The 21988-nt window shown below is 37.7% G+C and overlaps 1 long non-coding RNA gene across 1 annotated transcript; it reads left to right on the top strand.

Annotated features, from left to right (window-relative positions):
- The first annotated feature begins 2805 nt into the window (after positions 1-2805).
- On the top strand, positions 2806-7833 carry LOC117288285. Its single transcript, XR_004518868.1, has 4 exons — positions 2806-3438; positions 5307-5416; positions 5518-5639; positions 6214-7833. It is a non-coding gene; the product is annotated as an uncharacterized LOC117288285 (long non-coding RNA).
- The last annotated feature ends 14155 nt before the right edge of the window (positions 7834-21988 follow it).

Below are 21988 nucleotides of genomic sequence, written 5' to 3'. Positions count from 1 at the left end.
TTCTCAGAAACTATGGCACTTCAGAGGGTGCCGTTTCTCACAATGTTTTATACCATCAACCTCTCCCTATTACTTGTCACCAAGTAAGGTTTTATGCTTATAATTATTTTGAGTAATTACCATTAGTGTCCACTGCCTTTAGCAAAGAAAGATACTTCACTAATATCAGCATCGGGTTTTATTCCAGGAACTCTTCCGTTTATCAGTAACCATGACTTACGGACATATTTCATCACCATGGCGACAGGACAGACTACAATTTCCCGAGCAACCCCGATGCAATCCAGCAGCATGGTCTAGACACAGTGAACAATAGTGACAGCCCAAGTGGCACTCAGTGACAAAACGTCAATGAAGTATTCTTGTAGAATGATAAACACTCGTTTTTAAAGCTGGTTTATTTTCCTCCCATACAACATACATCCTTTATATTATGTTTATAGGTTAGCAGGTTGGGTCCCCCTTTGTATTGATTTGTTAGACACTTTGAATCCCAGTGCAAGAGTGCTTCTCCGGGGACACATGAACTTTTGAGAGTGGGGAGGGGGCGTCTTCAAATATGCTTTTTCATCTAGACTGTTAGAGTCCATGACTTTTCTCGAGGAATGGTACCACAGATGCACTTTGGAACTGTTTAGCTTCTGGATAGATTTTAATCTTCAATCGATAAGAAACCATTTAACCTTTATTTAAAAATAGATTTACCTCATTACATTCCAGTATGGCATCGAAAAACCTATACTATTACCGTGGTCATAATGGACAAATTTAAAAACTATGTCCTAGTAATTTTTTTTCTTAAATAAATGGAAGAGTTAAAAATCTCCATATAACATAAGATTGAATATTTTCTTCCATTGGGACGAGTACAAATCATGCAGGAAGCCCGGGCTATATGGCTCTGTTGTAATTTAAGCTTGCGAGAAGGTCCCTAGTATCGGTACACCAGGCCGGGCCCAATTTCATTATAAGAGCTGCTTTAAAAGCAGAAAATATTGCTCAACGTTTTTCTGCTCGGCAAAACTAAGCAGGATACAGTTACATTTAATACATGTAAAATGTTATTTTATCTGGTAACCCTATTCTAGTAAGCATAATTTTGTGCTTGGCAACTTTGTAGGCTTAAGCAGCTAGCTCTCTATGAAATTGGGCCCTTGTCTTTTGTTTGAATGCTCTTTGAGAGACCGTCTCCGACCGACCGTAAAACAACCCAAGTCGGCCGTTTCGAGTTGAAGGTCTTTTTTATTACCCGTTTTTTATGAATTTCGGTGCATCACATGTTTTAAAGGGTAAGGCTAAATCCAAGGTAATACAAACCGAGAAAATGATATACCATGTGTTGGTATCTCTTACAATAATCTGAAACAGTCTTGGTGGTAATAGGGGTATTTGATTGAGCATGGCTCTGCTTACCGCCGAATTCCGCGCTTACGATCACGATTCCCCGCTTACGTGCAAGCGCCGAATTTCAGCGCTAGCCTTGTAAGCGTGGAATATCTAGCAACGTTGATTACGCACGCGCGCAGAAGCCAAAATTCGCCGCTAACCCGTGAAACTAGATTGACGTATACGCCTCTCTTAATATTTATGCATGAGGTACGTCACAATGCTAATCCAAAACGAGGCGATGGGCGCAGCTACTGCAAGTGATGGGGGGGGGGGGGCGTGCGCCCATAGCCTCATTTTTGGTAAGAATTATGACGTCATGCATAAGTATTAAGAGAGGCGTATAAGCACATGATTCCCTGCTTCCATAAGCGCCGATATCTGTGCTTACGGTAAGCAGAACCATGAAATTGGGCCCAGATGGTATATGCTCGCTGTATTAAGCATGACCTAGTTCGAGCATACCCTCTCTTTCATGTTAACAATTGTTTCTCTGACTACAAATAACCCGAAGTCAAAGTCATTGAGTCAAATACAGTCAAAAAGCTGTGTCAAGGTAAACCGGCACCTCGGCTTCTTTTTAAGGTGCAAATTCACCCAAGCGTTCTCTTTAACGCACCAGCTCCCCTTCACGGGTATTGCTGTTAAACTTCCTGAATATGAGAGCGTTTGAACATCCATCTGCAAACTTCTTAATTCGTTTCCAGCAGGGGACATCTGTTTTTCAAATTACACATTGTTAGAGTATAGAAATGCGGGCTGTAGTGTTGGGAGCGGTACCAGTGACACATCAATTGGATATTGATGAAAGGTGTTCAACATAGGCCCCTTACCAAAAGCTGTTACTGCTATTAACTTTCAGAGTGATTACCAAGCGTATACATGTGTACCTTCCCTTCAAATTATGTTTCTACACTGTAAAAACGCTGGGTAAAAATAATTGGGTAAAAATTTGTTTACCAACTTTTGGTGAATATTGATCACTTTGTTGGTACAATTTGAAAATATTTAACCAACTCATATGCGTTGAGTTGGTCAACGCTTAAACTACCATTAGTAGGGTAACTGTATCTATTTATTGGGTAACTAGTTTAAGCCCAACTGAGATGGTTGATGCCACCCTAGATGTTGGGACTTTGGGGAAAATTGACACCATCTCTTGGTGAAAATATTTTGCCGTTATTTATTGACCAACAGATGGTCTACTGTTCTCCATCCTATTGGGTGAAATGCCTATAGGTTTAAATTACCCAACCGAGATGGTTGATGCCACCCTACTTGTTGGGACTGTGGAACAAATCTATACCATCTCTTGGTGAAAATAATTGGCCGTTATTTATTGACCAACGGATGATCTGTTGTTCTCCATCCTATTGGGTGAACTGTAGACTTAGGCCTACCCAACAACCGATATGGTTAATGCATCCTTACTTGTTTGGGAGTGTGGAACAAACTTACACCATCTGTTGGTGAAAATGGCCGTTATTTATTGACCAACGGATCTCCATTCTATTGGGTGAACTGTCTGTTGGTTCATATAACCCAACCGAAATGGCCTCCCAAGTTGTTGGGATAGACTTACAACATTATTATGTGAGACTAAAATCTATAAGTAATATAATAATAATCAAAGCACTTATTATTAGCGTTCTTATGCAAAGGTATCGCAACGCTTTACATTAATGTATTATAATGATTGTGGTAATTACATTTTATAGTGCGGCCACGATAACTTGGATGTGTTCCAAAAAATAAGTAAATATCTTCTCTACGAGATGGGAAAATCTCGAATTTTTGCACTTTTTAAGTGTTTTTTTTAACCATCAGATTGGGAGACTGCAGTGGAAAATTCCAATGCCATCACACAGCGTGCCAAACAAAGCGCGCGACGCGCTTTGCCGCCGACTAGCTGGTGTTAAAAATAAAAGCAAAGCCGTACGTATATTATGTACTTGTGTAGCACTAGTAGAATGGAGGCGGTCATGGTGGACAAGTCAGTTGGTGAGTTACTAGAATCATGGGGAGTAGGACATCTGTTGAATGTTTTTGAAGGTATGTATCAGCTGAAATCATAATCTAGTATTGAAATCTCAGGCTTACCGTAACACTAGCACTGGGCTTTTTCTGATATAACGTGTAATAAAGCCTGTCACAATCAGCCGCGTTTGCCCCAGTGTGTGCTACTACGGTGTAGTATGTAGGTATTCGTTACTGTGTAGAATGTGTAGAACGAAAGCAAGCATGATCTCCACACAGTGGGCAGTACAGTGCAGTGCCGCCATTGGATGATTCAGATAGTGAGTGTAACAATGTCAGACGTCAAATCGCACTGCCATAATGGCCATTCTCTGATGGGGAAAAAGTTAATTCAATCTGATAAGTGATATTGGTTTTATTCTTCTGTTCTGTTTTCCTTGATTTAACCACGGTTTATCACCCATCAGTCACTCAGGACAGGGTTCTTTTTGGTTTGTTTGGAGGAGGGGGTTGGGGTTGGTGGTGGGGACATTCCCCTTTATTTTCAAAATTAAATTGTCCAGTTCAGACAATTTTCATGAAATTTGGTACAACTGTGCCTTCCACCTTATTCTATATAAATCATTCATCCCTAACTTTTAGTGCTGTTGAACAAAATCTTAAGATGACCAATATTACTAATAATGAAATGTTACTCCAACTGTCCTAAGCGTTATAATAATATGGGCCAAGGTAAATTTTTTGCCCATTTCGTGTTGTAAAAAATAGTAATTTTGGGTAAAGTAATTTGGGTAAAGCAATTTTTACCAATTTTTGGTGAATATTGATAACTTTGTTGGTACAATTTTTTGAAAATATTTACCCAACTCATCTGCATTGAGTTGGTCAACTTAATTAAACTACCATTTGTTGGAAACTGTATTTGGGTAACTAGTTTAAGCCCAACTGAGATGGTTGATGCCACTCTAGTTGTTGGGACTTTGGAGAAAATTTACACCATCTCTTGGTGAAAATAACTGGCCGTTATTTATTGACCAACAGATGGTCTACTGTTCTCCATCCTATTGGGTGAACTGTCTATAGGTTTACATTACCCAACCGAGATGGTTGATGCCACCCTAGTTGTTGGGACTTTGGGAAAAACTTACACCATCTCTTGGTAGAAATATTTTGCTATTATTTATTGACCAACGGATGGTCTGTTGTTATCCACTTTATAAGTAAAAAATATCAACCCAAGTTAGTGTATGTTCATAATTTTGTCCTACATAAGTAGGCCTATCTTTTTATGTAATTTTTGTACGTTTTGTGGCCAAATTACATACAACTTGGCAGATATGTTTGATTTGACAATTTAAACAAATGACTATCCAAACTGTTTTTCTTATTCAGGGGTCGGGGTAAAAATTATCTTTTCCCTTTTTTGTAAATAAAATATGTAGGCCCCTATGCCTATTTTCAGAGATTCAAAATTCACCAAGGCTACAGTTTGGGTTTACAAAAAAAATAAAAATGAAAATCCCATTTCTACACCCTTCCTAAACATGAAAAGTATTCCTTTCATACTTAATGTTAGTTATTCCTAAATCAAAATCAAACTTAAGCAGTTCCTCGTCCCTACCTGCATCCCTTTTCATGTCCACATGGTGGATTTTTATTTTTTCAGTTTCTATTTTTTTTTAAATGTCTAAAAATGAACAATTCCACATTTGAAAACATCAAATTGAGCGAAACCTTTGATTTGGTCATGTTTCCAACAACACTGTAGCCAATGAAAGATGTAAATCAGGTGGTCAAAACATCTTGAAAAAAATAATCAAAATGGGTTTCTTCCTTCCTTTTGCCAAAAAACCTGGGACTAGAAAGTGTTTTGTAATTTTAAGTGCAGCAAACATTTTTAGTTCGTAAATTTGCTAAGAAAAACATTTATGTTCATTTTACAGAGAATCAGATAGACAAAGCAGCTTTGGAGTTGCTTGACGAGGCATCAATACAAGAACTGATACCAAAGATTGGCACCCGACTCAAATTTCTAAGAGGTTGGAGATCGGAAGTAAGTTGTGTCTAGCTATCTTCCATCCATTAACTGGTCGCTATAACATGGGTTTCACATGCTTTAGGTGTCTTACACTTTTTCCATGTTTCACATTACAGTTGAGAAGAATAATTTAGCACTTCTAGTTCTGCCGGTACTACTTGGAGGAAGGGCTAAAGGCAAGTCTGGTGGACGGTGTGCTTTAGCACAGAGCTTGACATCTTTCATCCACCTCAAACCGGTAAATTGGATATAATTGAAGGTTTTCAACAGTTGCTAAAGTTAACAATTAATTTGTAAAGTGAAGCAAGGTAAGGCGATGCAAAGAAAGTTGAGCCATAGCACTAGCATAGCATAGCATAGCAGGCAAGGCAAAACAAAAATAGTATAAAGATCAAACATTTACGGATTAGTTTAAACCTAAACATTTACTAAAAGTATACAAAAGGTTCAAACTAGTACATATCCTCCTGGGTTTATTTTCACCTTAGAATTTTTTTTTTCTGTTTTGAGTAGAATGTTACGGCTTGTTCCAGTTGCATAAAACTAATGAACATGAACAAAATCACTGATAACACCGAAACCTTATTTTGCTGTTTTCTCAAAAATATGTTTAGCTAACTAGCTTGATAAAATATTCACTTAGTTATTGTGTGTTTCTTGAAAACTGGACTATTGGAATGAATATACTTCTCCAAAACCAATGATGTATCATACCTTAAACTGAAGTGTTAGTTGTGTCGCAACCTTCCTTAAAGATTCACAATAGATTAATTTAACTGCTTAAATAAATTTGGTTTTATATTTTCTTCAAGGCTACAACCAACATCGAGCAGTATCTGGGGAACATCAGTGAGAAGGACAAACCACAGCCCTACATACTTGGCCTCTTTACTGGGAACAAGTTGCTGCCAAGCCAGACATTTGTGGTAATTGAAAGGCGTGCAGTGGAGTCTTCTTCATTGCTTGATGCAGTAGACATTGCTTTTAAGGCGCATTATGTGCTAAATCTCAGTTATCAAGTGTCTGTTAAGGCAGTCTGGGAATTTTTGCAGTGTGTTGTTTACAACCTGCCAGGAACCGCTCGCCCAGCAGTGCGCGATATCAGAGCTTTTCTGATGAATCACACAAAAAATTCTGCTCAAAAGTAATGAAAAGCACTTCTTTGGTTTTCAAAGACTAATGGACGCCAAATTTCTGTAATTTTCAAGTTCCTTGTTCTCTAAAAATGTTCAGTTATCTCAGGAATAATTTATCAGGCTGATTTAAATCTAAACGTTTACCAACTTCAGTAGTCTGATGTTTTCAATCAGTTTTTTTTTTAAGATTCAGGATCATTTAAGTTTCAGGATCTCATGACAAATATATAAGTTAAATTCATTACAAGTTTGTTTTCATTTTTTGTTTTTTATACATCAGTTTAAAAAAATAATGGACCCCAAATTTCTGTAATCTTGTTCTCCAAAAATGTTACTGGTTCTATAAAGATGGGTATGATGTCGCAAAAGTTGGATTGCTCATATAAGCTTCAATTTGGTATTATACAAATAACATTGTTTGGAGGATTGTTAGATGATATTAGTTCCCCAAGGAAGTTGACAAACTACCAAGTACTTCATCAACTTCCAACCCATAAAAACATGTTATTATTATTTTATTATACCTCATACATATTCAGTGACAATAACAACGTCGTGTTTATCACTACTGGTTCGAACATTCTTTAGCAAAACAACATTGTAAAAACTCATCCAATTCAGTCACTGTATACTGCTCCACAACTTTCACTTCAGTATTTGTTTAATACCAAAGTAGTGCAAGCTAACTTGAATTACTTTTTGAAATGATAAAGCATCTTTATTATCCTAGTAAGCCTATTTCCATAATTTATAACAAAATGCTTGGAAAATGCTTTTTTTTGCAAGTGTACATGGCCAAAAACACTAGCATTACTTCCTTTAGAGGATATGATAGTCTTTACAGTATGAGCATGCGCACTTGCCACATCCAATCTTTTTCACAAATATTAAATCATCTCAGGAATAATTTATCAGAATGATTTAAATTTAAAGTTTTACAAACTTCAATAATCTGCTGCAATTAGTTTGTTTCTGATGATGTACCAATCATTTGAGTGTAAGGATCTCATACCAGTATAATAGTTAATTGTTGTCATGTTTATCAAAAGAGTGTATCATTATAGTTTGTTTAAAAGGCAGATTTTCTGTGCTAGCAAAGTAAGTGAGAAATCCTTCATTACCTGAAGTGTGTACACGCACAAGTAGAATAGTCTTTGCTAACCCATAATTATGCTTACACAGGCATAGAATATTCGTCTAGTGTAATTGCCAGTATTTTGATTAATGACGGTAAGCAGTGTCATTAAATTGGGCTCTGTCTTCACAGTTAATCTAATCGATGGCATAAGATTCCTCATATATGCAAGTAGTTTTAAACTGAACAGGTATGTTTTTACTCTTGCCTGCTTTGTTCGTTTGTACAGAGAAGGATTTTATCCAAATTGGTTTGGTGTTTAAGAGCTCGAGATTGACCATATATTTTGTTATCAAAGAAAGTTATTATGTATAATTTTGTTAAAAAATGTCATACAAGACTTATTAAAACTCTTGTAAATGATGGCTTTCATGTTTAACTGTCTCTATTCTGTTGCCCCCTTTTTGTAGGTAAGGTTTACAGACCAACGTTTGTCAACAGTGCATCATAAATACCAATTAATGGATAACAATTTTACTTGTATGCTAAATTGATTGGTAAATAAATTACCAACAAGAAGTTATTGTTTGTCTATTCACGGGTACTACTGAAAATCAAAGATCATTTATTGGGAGAAAATATATAAAACACATTCAGTAACCATTTTACTAAGGCAATAATTACCATGAATTGGTTAAATTGGTTAAAACCATTTATTAGTAAAAGAGATTTAACCAACTATTGGAGTAGTTTTCTAATTTACCAATACTTGGTGTAACTATATTTACCCAATGATTGTGTAATAATGCAAATATAACCAACTCTTGGGTGAATACAAAAAACCAACAAAGTAGTAAATTTATAACCATCTGTTGGTAACTTCGATTTAACCAACTAGAGGAGTTCATTTTAAAGACCAACAATGGTGTAATTACATTTACCCAATATTTGTGTAAGGTAAATGTAACCAACTTTTGGGTGAATAAAAACGACCAACAAAACAGTAAATTAAATTTAACCAACCAAAGACCAATTATTGGTGTAATTTAATTTACCCAATAATTTTGTAATACAAATGTTACCAATTCTTGGGTGAATCAAAACGACCAACAAAATGGTAAACTAAATTTAACCAACCAAATTTAACCAACCAAATTAAATTTACCAATGGTTGTGTTATTCAAATTTAACCAACTCTTGGGTGAATAAAATACAACCAACGAAATAGTGAATTAAATTTGACCAACTGCAGGGCAATTGTAAGTAACCAATTATTGGGATAAACTGTTTTTCCCAATTAATGTTAAATTGCAACACCCAACCTCGATGGGTAACCAAAGACCAATTGCGTGGGCAGTTGGTATGCTTCCCAACATTGGTCTATGGGTTGGTCTCTCATTGCCCAATTTTTTTAAGAGTGTATTCATCATTACTTTATGGAAAGCCGGCCAGAGTTCTGGGTCACTTTGCTCCGGAACCTGGTCCGAATAATTCCGTCATGTATGACTGAACTTTAAAAATTCCCGGGTTAAAAACTAGCCCAGGTCTGTATGTTCCAGGAGACGTATGTATATGGGTCAAGCTGACCCAGAAACGGGTCACGTAAAATTGGATTTTGGGGTTCAGCGTTTGGGTGACCCAACTTTTTTGAAGGTCTCAAAAGAGGGCGCTAACTGAAGAAGTTTGTACACCGTTTGCCATAAGGGGGAGAGAATCTCCGGTGGGGGAGGGGCAGAATCCCCTGCCACAGGCTTGCACACAGGTTTGCTATTTTATGCATATGTTGAGATGCACCAACTGAGAATACTGGTCTTTGACAATTACCAAAGGTGTCCATTAATTGTCTTTAAAGGAACACGTTGGCTTGGATCGGTCGAGTTGGTATTTAGAAAAGCGTTTGTAACCGTTTGTTATAAAATGCATATGGGTAGAACGATGTTGTAAAAGTAGAATACAATGATCCACACAAACGTGCCTCGAAATTGCACGGTTTTCCTTTTACCTAGTCGACTGACACGGTCGGCCATTTATGGGAGTCAAATTTTTGACTCCCATAAATGGCCGACCGTGTTAGTTTGCACAGTAAAGGGAAAACCACGCAATTTCGAGGCCAATTTGTGTGGATCATTGTATTCTACTTTTAAAACATCTTTCCAACAATATGCATTTTATACAAAACGTTTACAAAGCTTTTTATAGACCAACTCGCCCTATCTAAGGCAACGTGTTCCTTTCAGTCACGTCCTGATTCCTGACCACTGCACGTCGGAGAAAAAACCAGAAAAGGTGTCCCAACCTCCGACATGCCGTTTGAGCCAGGGATTGACACCCTACTGTTTGAAAGTCAATGGCTGGCCTTCAGTCACACCATGCAGTGTGTTATTAGCGGTTTTAGAAAACTTTCTGTTGCAACAATAGTGCACCACCGTGTCTAGTTTTTCTTCTTTAAACTATGTCACTCGATTCTACAGCTGTGGTATGCGGCCTACTGATACGCTGTTTCTCACAAAAAAAATTCTTAACAGTAGCATTGAGTTACTAAATTGTAGTACTTTAAGAACAACTGGATATTGCTTTGCCTGTTTTATTTTTTATTTTAGAAGGGAAGTTTTCTCAATGGGAGAAATCTTCACAACGAAACATTATCGTCAGCTTGAAACAATCAATACGACTTGTGGACATAGAAACACATTGATGATGTGATATACGAAACCGAACACTGAAGTGTTTTACACCGAACAGTACATAGTTTCTACCCTGCCTGGTCAATAATCCACGTTAATTACAAACCACGCTTACACACGGACACGACACTTTGACGAATAAGTACTTGGTGCAAGCTTTTGTATATGAGTAACAGAAACTTTACTAAATGGTGACGATATTGATTTATCTTTTTCTTGTATAAAGTCTTCCTATATTCTGAAGAAAAGGTTGGTGTCCAAATCTATACGGGAGGTTGACACGGGCTTGTCCATCAAATACAAACTGCCAATCATCCCACCTGGTTGCCTTAGGAACCGAACTACTTGAGGCAGATTGTACCATAGCCGGAAACCCCTCGCTGGTTGAGGGCACAACCTACTAGGTTTGATGCAAATACTTGTAGACAGTTCTTTTGTAAAAGGGAATCATGAGCATTAAAGGGACTGAATATATTGGTGAACTACTCAATAACAAATGTTAGCAACAGAACTTACTTGGTAACGAGCAATGGAGAGCTGTTGATACAATTTTGTGAGAAACGGTTCCCTCTGAAGTTAAGTAGTTTTTGAAAAAGAAGTAACTTCTCACTCAATATTCATATACGTCATGCCTGAAGCCTTCTATAATAGGCATCTGGAAGCAACCAGATTTATGCAACAAGGGTGTTTTTCTCTTTCACTCTTCTCTTGCAACTTCGACGACTAATTGAGCCAAACATTTTCACAGGTTTGATATGTTATGCATATGTTTGGATACACCAAGTGAGAAGACTGGTCTTTGACACAAAGGTGTCCAGTGGTCGATTTCACCAAATTGTTCCTAACTTAGGATTAATCTTAGGATTGGGACGAGTTAAGTTCCGTGTCTAAAGGCGACAGGACGCATTGAACCCATCCTAAGTTAGGACGGGTAACTCGTCCTAACTCGAGATATGATTAATCGGCTGCAGTTCTTTGACAATTTCCAGGGGTCGATTTCACAAAAAGGTAGGACTAGTCCTAACTTGGGACTAGTCCTAGGAGATGTACAAATTGCATTGATAGTCCTAAGTTAGGACGAGTAACTGGTCCTAACTCGAGATAAGACTAGTCCTAACTCTTTGTGAAATCCACCCCAGTGCCTTTAAGTTGCACTGCGTCAGAGCCTAAACGGACGCACCTGTTTCGACAGAAGTCAACGTCCACAAGGACGTTCCACTGTGAAACTGAATGATCAACTATTTATACAATCTCTGGCGGGGGCTAATCAGCTACAGCCAGGGAAAACATTCGAGACGGGCTGACGTTTATTTAAGAAATGAAGTAACAACACCATTTACGGAGGGCACTTCGATACGTATGACAAGTCATCACGATGTAGCGGTTCGATCAATCTTCGAGTCGCGTTTCTTCAGGACGAGGTGCCCTTCGTTGTTACGTCTTCTAGTGTTTATTCTAGAAGAGAGAAGGTCTTAGTCTAATGAAATAGAGATAAAACAACACAACATCGGATGTGGATGTAATATTGATACATTGCTGTCGTTACGCCTTTTACAGCGATATACTGTTGATTGATGGACGAGGGTTTAAACGGTCCGTTTCGCCAAACATGAAAATAAATATGAGACGTGAATTATTTACGGGGGGGGGGGGGGGGGTTGGTGTACCGAATAGTCTGGGTTGGATGAAGAACACGTTTATCCAAAATGGGGCCATTGACACTTGTTACACTACCTTTACTGACAGTTATTTCATTTTTTTTAAAGTGGTATTCATGACTAAACAAAGCAATAGAAACGTACATCAGGCCAGTACTATTTGTTTTAGAAATCAGGAACACTGGGGCAAAAGCCTTCTTTTTGTTGATAGGAAGAGCACTGCGTTCTTATACGTAAGTTACACAACACACGGGACCCACGGCTTTACGTCCCATCCGAAGTACAAAGCATTGTAAGGTGTCTCGACTGAGATTCGAACCCACACTCTGCTGATCAGACACACCAAACTGCAGTCCGGTGCTCTTAACCTCTCGGACACGACACGCCACACAGAAGGTCCATTATTAGGCTGCCTTCTTCAGCGAGTCAAGTTATCAACTTTCCTCGTCAAACTGACGGGATGCGTTCTTATGAAAAAAAAAAACACAAGCATTTGCCAAAGCTAAGATGCCACTCACCATCAATTTAAAACTCTTCAAGGCTATTATTGTATAGTAATAACGTGTCCCAGTTTACGCCATCAATCCAAACATAAATCCATTGCAAGACTCGTCTAGGCATGTTACTCTAAAGAAACATCACAAAGCAATATCTCACGGCAGGTAAGGGGTGAAATTCTATTGCCCTGCTTGAAGGATGTTATCGTATTATTAGTCTTAGTTCAGCAAATGGTTTGGATAATCGATTGTATTCATGTTTAGGGAGATTTGTCGCTTTACCTATTATTGTGCAGATTGTGTGCTAGATAGACCTAATAACTAGGCTCTTGGGTGACATTTTACTCGTATTGGAATTGTGGGTCGGAAACCAGAGGTGGGATACAAAATCGGTTTGAATTATTGAACTTATTTCTCGCGAGTCCACGTAATCTCAAAATGCATCATTGTAACAGTTAAGACGGGTTCAATGCGTCCTAACGTCTAAGTTTACGGAACTTGATTCGTTTTAAGTCCTAAGATTACCTAAGTATAGGAAGAGTTCGTTGAAATCAATGGCTGTTTTCTGATCATTTCCGACCCGGTGTGTTTCAGTATGTGGCACTGTCTCGACACTGCCAGTCATTCAGGGTATCGTGATTTGTTAGCTAAATAAACTCAAACACGCAGACAGAAAGTCACACATAATATACTGCAAAGTACAATAACTCATAGCAATTTTGCCGCTGCCATATAATATCATTACCAGCAGCAAAATGAACCAAGCTTCCATCCGAAGGCCATGTTTACGAAATACACACAGAGCCATCATAGTCTGATGTGTGTGTCGATCACAACAATGAAGGAATTTATAGCAGACTATGTGCGCATCCTTCACTCATTAAAGATCGGTTACTGGAGCAGATAATTGGAAGATTCCACTCTGCTTGGAATGCATCCATCAATCGAAAACCTTCAGCCCTAAACATTCCAAGTTTAAAGGCAATGGGCACTATTGGTAAGTATTCAAAATAGTCGTTTGAAGGAAAAATTACTTGATAACATACAATGGAGAGCATGTATGGTTAAGATAGCATGTGAGTATCCTATCCACGAAAAGGGAGGAAAAGAGAAAACTGGACTAGAAAAAAGAGGAAAAGATTCTATTCCTATACTTTTGTACACAGAAAGTGAAGAAAAAAAGAGGAAAGTCAAAACCAAAAAGAAGAAACCAGCTGAAAAGAGGAAGTCTCGCATGCCTGTTAAAAATAAAACATTGTCCTCTGAATGCATCCGTCAATCGAAAACCTTCAGGGCGGCTTTAAACATACCAAGTTTAAAGGCACTGCCGTCGATTTCACCACACTCTTCCGAATCTTAGAACTTAGGAAAAGATAAGTTCCGTATCCGTAGACGTAGGACGCATTGAACCCATCTTAAGCTAAGACGAGTTACTCGTCCTAACTTGAAATAGGATTAATCCTAGCGTTTCATGAAATCGGCTGCTGAATATACATTAAACTACCTTTGGTAACGAGCAATGGAGAGCTTTAGTATAAAGATATATTGTGAGACACGGCTTCTTCTGAAATAATGTTATAGTATTTGAGAAAGAGGTCATTTCTCACTCAGTTAAAAGACTTCAGGCCTGAAGCCCTTTTTAGGCATCTGATGGCAAACAAAATTTGTGGAACAGTGGTGTTTTTCTTTCATAATTTTCATGCAACTTCGATGACCAATTGAGTCAACATTTCCACGGGTTTGTTATTTTATGCATACTGTTGGGATATAACACGTAAGAAATAGTGGTCTTTGACAGTATCCAAAAGTTGTCCAGTGCCATTAAAGGAGCAGTGTTATTAAGCTCAACGAATAAATCGTTCGTTAACTTCGTCTGTTACAGGCAGAAATAAATCAAGGTCGGACAGATGAGTTAATGTGCAGATTCATATATCACTTATTCTTACCTTACTTTAAAGGGAAGGTACATGTTTGGTAATACTCAAAACAAGTATTAACTTAAAAACTGACTTTGTAACGAGCATTGGAGAGTTGTTGATAGTATAACACATTGTGAGAAACGGCTCCCTCTGAAGTAGCATAGAGTTTGAGAAAGAGGTAATTTCTCACTAAAATTCCTATCTGAAAGCACACAAATTCGTCCAACAAGGGTGTTTTTTCTCTCATCATTTTCTCGCAATTTCGATGACCAATTGCGCTCAAATTTTCACAGGCTTGTTATTTTATGCTTATGTTGAGATACACCAAGTGAGAACACTGTTCTTTGACAATACCAATTGTGTACCTTCCCTTTAACGGAGCAGTGCAGTTCTTAAAATGATGCAGTAGAATTACTGAGTTAAGGGAAGAATAAAATGACTGAGAAAGTTGAGTTATAGATGAAGTTTACCAATGGAAAAACTTCCAGCTATTATTATATTACTTTAAAGGGGCAGCACAGTCCTTTTAATGCGTAATATTCAGTTGACTTGTATTTGTAGCTGTACATTGAACATTGGAAATTTAGTTTATTGAATAAATGGCACATACTCTAAACACCTTACAGATAAAAAAGATAGCGAACCCATATGAATATTCTTTATACATGAAGTATATAAGAAAAACAAAATTATATTAGCCCTATCAATACCAAAAATAATAAGCGGTCAAAAAATACTTGAGTATATATATCACATATATAATGTTTTCCAATTGGCTAGAATAATATACTCTCTAAAAAGTTCCAGGTAAGAATTGCCGTTGATTTCGGGTCGTATGGGCCAAACCCCATTATTGGTTCTGTAAGGCAAAGGAATCTGGGTCAAACTGACCAAAAACTTTGTAAAACTGACACAGAATCAGAGTCAAACTACAAGTTTGCAACTAATTTCCAGGTCATCCTGACCCACAATGGATCAAGTGTTTAGACTTTAAGTGTATAGACTTTAAGTGTATAGACTGTTGTTATAACGTTTGTCCTAAATATTATAAGTAGCACGAGCAAGAACAATACATCATTCGTTTTCCAAACGATTAGTGTGAGCTAATACTGAACAAACAGAAAGCAAGAAACTGGCATAAACTTGAATTGTTAATTAGTTCATTACAAACTTTGGAGAGGTCAGTTCATGCAGCAACTTATAATTTGCATATAGGTTGACGTTATAAATCAACATTGGAGTCATCGATTGGTTCTTGTCAAAGTAATGCTTCTTTAGGAGTGGCTATCAAGTAATATACAATAAAGGTCACATTTTGAAAGAACATTCTTGAAAACAAACAACAAACTTTCACTGTACTTTCATAAAGAACCCCCAAAGCTACCGCACAACTGCAGCTATTGGCATTCAACGGACACCACGCATTAATGTATCATGGTCGTGTGTTCGAATCCCGGTCTGTCTTTTTATTATTATTATTATTATTTTATTTGCCATAACAGTACAAAACATAATACATTGACAATATACCCCGAGATGGGCAAGGGACAACAAAAGCAAATACATACTATGATCCGTAGATCTGTTGCCCCACATCTGGGTATCTTGACACGATACCCTTGAGGGAAGACACTAGACCATAAATTGCTCCCCTTTACCCAGGTGGTTTAATAATGGGAACATGGTAGGGCTGAGATTTGCGCTGCATTTAATCCATCAACGCTCATAAAATGCAGTTTGAGGTCCGCCGGTTGATGCTCCCCAAGTTGGTGTTTTACAACGCCTATAGATCTGGGACAAGTATGTTGAACCCATTGTAACTTTTGTGAAGCAGCAAGCTTGAACTTTCTCAAATGTCTGTTCCCAACCCAAAGGCAGTGCCTAAATACCGACCATTATCAGAAAGAGATTCCATCGAGAGGTGCCAGCCTCCTTCAGGGCGCGACGTGTCACTTCGAATACACGTCATTAACGAATCAGATATCAACAGGGTGTTATGCCATTGTGACTTGCCAACAATGCGAGGTCAAAATAACACAAATACAAGGGCATTAATAAGTATACCTATGGGTAATGAGACGTCGAGGTACACGGCATGTCCTTCGTTTATTCATCATCAGCGATTCTTTCTTCGAGTCACAGAAGGGGAATTGGTGCTGTTTGGTCGATGTGTATATATTTTAAGACGAGAAAGTGAAAGAGGGACATGGGGGGAAAAACAAGAAGAATACGGCCAGCAAACAAGGACAGTTAGCATGTCAACAAAAACAAAGTAGATTTTCGAGAAGTTGTTATGACACTTGAAGGGAATTTGGAAGGAGGAAACAATAAAGAATGTTATCACCAGAAATTCAACTGCTGTTGTTGTTTGCAACAACAGCAGTTGGGAAGAAGAAACTTTAGGAAGAAATACGTTGTTTTATAAATAAAAAATATCAGGCTATTAAACTGCATTTAGTTTGCTTTGGTTCTCGACTATTATTAGACTTATGTGAATCAAACGACAATCTCACATTTGCTGTGTTTATACCTTATTTACTCGCATTGTACTCTATGTTATGAAACAAAAAAGGTCACCCTGCAAATAAATTTACCCGTTTTGAGGACTTTGGAATACTTAAACGGGCACATTGCCTTGGTGAGATACGGTTTAGGAAGAAATTGTTTTAAAGTAGTATAGGATAATCAACACAAAAATACTTCGAAATTGCCCGGTTGTTCTGTTACGTCGCAAACTAATACGGTCGATCATTTTATGGAGTCAAAATTTTGACTTCGCAACTTAACAGGACAACCGTGCAGTGTCAAAGTATGTTTGTGTGGGTTATTGTATTCTACTTTTAAATTACCTATCTAACCATTTGCATATCATAACAAACGGTTTCATAGTCTTTTTAAAGACCAACTCGACCGATCCAAGACAATGTGTTCCTTTAATTTAGAATAGTGAAATTGTCTACGTGATAAAAGGTGTCCATTAAAATTAAACATTTTTTTCTTAAAAAAAAATGTGTTTTCACTGTCGTCGTCAGAAGCTCAGTATGAATTTTTTTATGGCAATTTCCTTTAAAATGTCGCTGTACTTTATTTGTAAAAAAAAATCTTTAACATAAAATTCTGTTTGCCCATTGAAGCAGAAAACGACTCGGCTTTTCATGACTGCCGGTTTATGACTTGCCTATAAACCCAATGTCAAACTTACTTTCCCTAATGCGACGTTCACGGATAATTGCACAGGAAATTCTGAGCGACTCCAAACGAAAATGTACTACAGGGGCAGGTCAGGTAAATCGCATTATTGTGAACAACTTTTATTTTGTTGTTGATTATTTACTTATTTTTTATCCCGAGGGCTACATAAAGTGACCCCGTAAACTTTCAGTCACGGTGTAAGATTTTACCAAGTTAGTTAAAGGCAGTGGACACTATTGGTAATTACTCAAAATAATTATTATCATAAAACCTTACTTGGTAATGAGTAATGGGGAGAGGTTGAGAAACGGCTCCCTCTGAAGTGACATAGTTTTCGAGAAAGAAGTATTTTTCAACGAATTTTAGAATTTGAGGTCTCGAAATCAACCATCTAAAAGCACACAACTTCGTGTGACAAGGGTGTTTTTTCTTTCATTATTATCTCGCAACTTCGATGACCGATTTAGCTCAAATTTTCACAGGTTTGTTATTTTATGCATATGTTGAGATACATCAAATGAGAAGACTGGTCTTTGACAATTATCAATTGTGTCCAGTGTCTTTAAATTGTGTTGTAAATGGCTCGGGGTTCGGCTTCTAAATAATTTCATTCCTGCTCGAGAAAAGAAAATGTTCTACAGGGGCATTCAGCAAAATCGCATTATTGTGAACAACTTTTAGTTTGCCGTGTGTTATCTCGAGGGCTACAAAAGACATTGTCCCTGTAACATTTCAGTCATGATGTAAGATTTTACTGATTTGGCTAAATTGGGGTTCGGCCTCTGTAGAATTTCGTTTCTGCTCGAGAAACTGAGAAGAGTGACAACAATTTCTAAACACGAAATGAAAAGAAAGTACAGCCATAGTGGGGAAACATGGACGTGTTTTGGCAACACCGCCCTGGAACATTTTTTAGAAGTAACTGTTCTTACTTCACAAATGGTCACATTCGGTCGGACATATTGGTTCTTCGGACACAATTTGTCGGAGATAATGGTTTGTCGAACAAAATCGTTTGTCAAACATAATGTTAGTACAACAATCTGTGTAAGACATGATCGTTATTTGGACATAATGGTTTGTCAGACAAAATTGGGCAGATTATTTTGCTTGTCGGACATAATGGCTTGTCGGACATCATGGGTCGACCATCATGTACGTTCGACATATTGGGTGTACAATATGATCTTTACTCGGACACATTGAGTCCGACGTGTTGGTTTGTCAGACAATAATGGTCGGATATCTTTTTTGTCAGACGTAACGGTTTGTCCTGATGATATAATGGGTCGAGCAAAATGTTTGTACGACACATTTGGTATTCGGACACAGTGGGTCAGATATAAGGGTTTTTGAGACATCAGAGGTGGGATAAACATGACATGAGTGAGTTAGACAAAATGGTGTGCAGGCGAACATGATGGTTCCTAAAACAATGGGTCGGACAATGGTTCGTCAGATAGGTCGGAATTAATGGTTTGTCAGACATAACGGGTCAAACACAATGGTTGATAGGACACAATGGGTAAGGACAAACATGGTAAGGAACAGTGGGTGATGGGTCTGATGTAATGTGGACATAATGGGTTTGATAAGATAGTTTGTCTGATACAATGGGCCGAACACAATGGACTGTCGGACATAGAATTGAATTCGAAAAATAACAACGGGAGTTTAACAATAGCCGGGTGGGTTTGGTTTGTCTTTGAAAAAAATGAAAAAATAGTTATGCTCAGTCTTATTATTACGGTGCAGAATACGCGTGGACAAATCAGTATTTTTTTACTCATGAAAAAAACAAACCACTGGACATAGCCATACAGAGCGTGACCATCCCGCGGGCAAAAGTGTTCGCAACAACTTAGCGAAGGTAAACACAAAAGCTTAACTTCCAAAGATTGCAGTGGACGATTTGTCATCAACTTTTGATACATGAAGAATAAACCACACACAAAGTGTCCTTCAATGCTAAGCAAGCATGATTTGGTCCTTGGTAAAAAGTAGTAACATGTTCACCGAGGACCGACCAACCCGGGTACATGTACAATGAAAGCTTAGAAGACTTTTCAGGCTTGTTAATCACAATTTTTCTGATATTTTCAGTGGGAGAGTTTGTTTCTCGAAAATAATACATAAAGACACTGAACACCTTTGGTTGTCAAATACCAGTCATCTCACTTGGTGTATCTCAACAATGCACAAAATAACAAACCTGTGAAAAATTGAACTCAATTGGTCGTCGAAGTTGCGAGATAGTAATGGAAGAAAAAACACCCTTTTCACATAAAGTTGTGTGCTTTCAGATGCTTGATTTCGAGACCTCAAAATCTAATTCTGAGGTCACGAAATCAAATTAGTGGAAATTTACTTTTTTTCTTCAAAATGTTCTCGAAGACTACGTTACTTCAGAGGGAGCCGTTTCTCACAATGTTTCATACAATCAACAGCTCTCCACTGGTTGTTTACCAAGTAAGTTTTTTTTGTTGAGTAATTACCAAAATTGTCCATCGCTTTTAAGTAGGAAGAATATCGTGCATGTAAGGTCACTGATACTTTGACAACAAACAAGACGGAAGTGATCTAATGCATTAGGGATTTGACACATCCAGCAAGGTCCATTTAACCATTCAGTAATAAGGTATGGCAAATGTGTAATTAGCAGCACTTAAACATTCCCCAGACAGTCTTGTAATGTAGTTTTGTCACCAATCGTGATGATAATCAGAGAGAACCAAATGGACTTAAAGAGTTGATCAGGCCCCAGATGAATGATCCGTGAAGTCGTAATTTTCCCAAAATGTAATTACTGGGACTCGAGATGTACGGGTAATTATAACCCTTCCCTTCCTGCTATAATGGGGTACATAAAACACCGACAAAAATACTGAACATTTTCATACAGCTTTTAAGTTATTCTGAGGTCCATACCAAGAATTTCTCAAGAAAGTTTCGTATGAGGTCCACGTAAAATAAGTTCAGAGTCCCTTTCTAAAACGATCTGTCAAAATGGATTTACAATTCGCTATTTGGGAGTTACAAACAGTTATTATGAATTTACAATCCGTTTGACGGATTCAAAACCTGTCCATTTATTTCGAATTTACAATCAGTGTAAAAGACACTGGACACCATTGGTAGTTGTTCAAAGAGCAGTCTTCTCACTTGCTGTAACTCAACATATTATGCCTACAATAACAAACCTGTGAAAACTAGAGCCCTATCGGAAATCAAAGTTGGGAGATAATAATGAAAGAAAAACACTCTTGTCACACGGAGTTGTGCGCTTTCAGATTTCGAGCCCTAAAAAATTCTAAATCTGAGGTCTCGAAATCAAATTCGATGAAAGTTACTTCTTTCTCGAACACTACATGTACGTTACTTCAGAGGGAGCCGTTTTTCACAATGGTTTATACTATCAAAAGCTCCCCATTACTCGTAACCAAGGAAGGTTTTGTGCTAATAATTATTTTGAGTAATAACCAATAGTGTCCACTGCCTTTAACGAAAGTATAATCCTTTGTTTACGAATTGACAGTCCGTTTGGCAGATTCACAACGAGGGGAGGGCCATCGTTACGAATTTGTAAATAACCAAACTCGAATTCGCTATAACGGATTGTAAATAATAAATAGATGGGAATCCGCAATAACGGATGGTTATCTGTAATAGCGGTTTGTGAGTCCGTTAGAACGGTCTGTGTATCCGTAATAATAACGGTTTATGAATCCGTAATGACGGTTTGTGAATCCGTAATGACGGTTTGTGAATCCAATAACAATGGATAATTGTGAAATCCATAATAACGGATATCGTTGTGATTTGAACCAGGAGTGAATAAAATGGGTGCACCAACCCAATGTTTACATAAATAAAAATAGCATGCAGTGAACGAGTTCTGTTAATTTATGTACTCTTATACAATAAAAAAATAATCGAACTCAATACCAAGGAACTACATAAGAACGTACAACACAGCCTACAAATGACAAGCATTAACATTTAATTGTCATGTGTTTTCGGCTGCTCGCATCGCCTCTTATTCTCCGAAATCCGCAAGGCGTACTCGACATGAAGAGCTCTCAATGGAGTTAAACAGCATAATGAGAAAAACGGAAAGCAATATAGAATACCGCCTGGAAATGTACCAGTCATGTGAACATGTGTGGTTCGGTTCCCAGTGGTACCAAACAGCGAAAACAAGAATAGAGCACTTTCAGAAAACATGGATGAGGTGTCAATCTATATAGCTCTATGGGATAAACCAGGTGTCAGGTGTAATTAGCTCGCTTCAGAAAACAGCGGCTAATTTTACTGAAAAGGTGATAATACAGGGTAGGTCATAGATTTATTTATTGAAAAACTAATAAAAGCCTACTTGATGAGATGCACAGCAGCTGTTGATATTACACACTTTTTTGAGGAAGGA

Source organism: Asterias rubens, chromosome 3 (assembly GCF_902459465.1).
Source record: "Asterias rubens chromosome 3, eAstRub1.3, whole genome shotgun sequence".
Classification (NCBI taxonomy): Eukaryota; Metazoa; Echinodermata; class Asteroidea; order Forcipulatida; family Asteriidae; genus Asterias; species Asterias rubens.
This window is presented reverse-complemented; position numbering and strand designations above follow the sequence as displayed.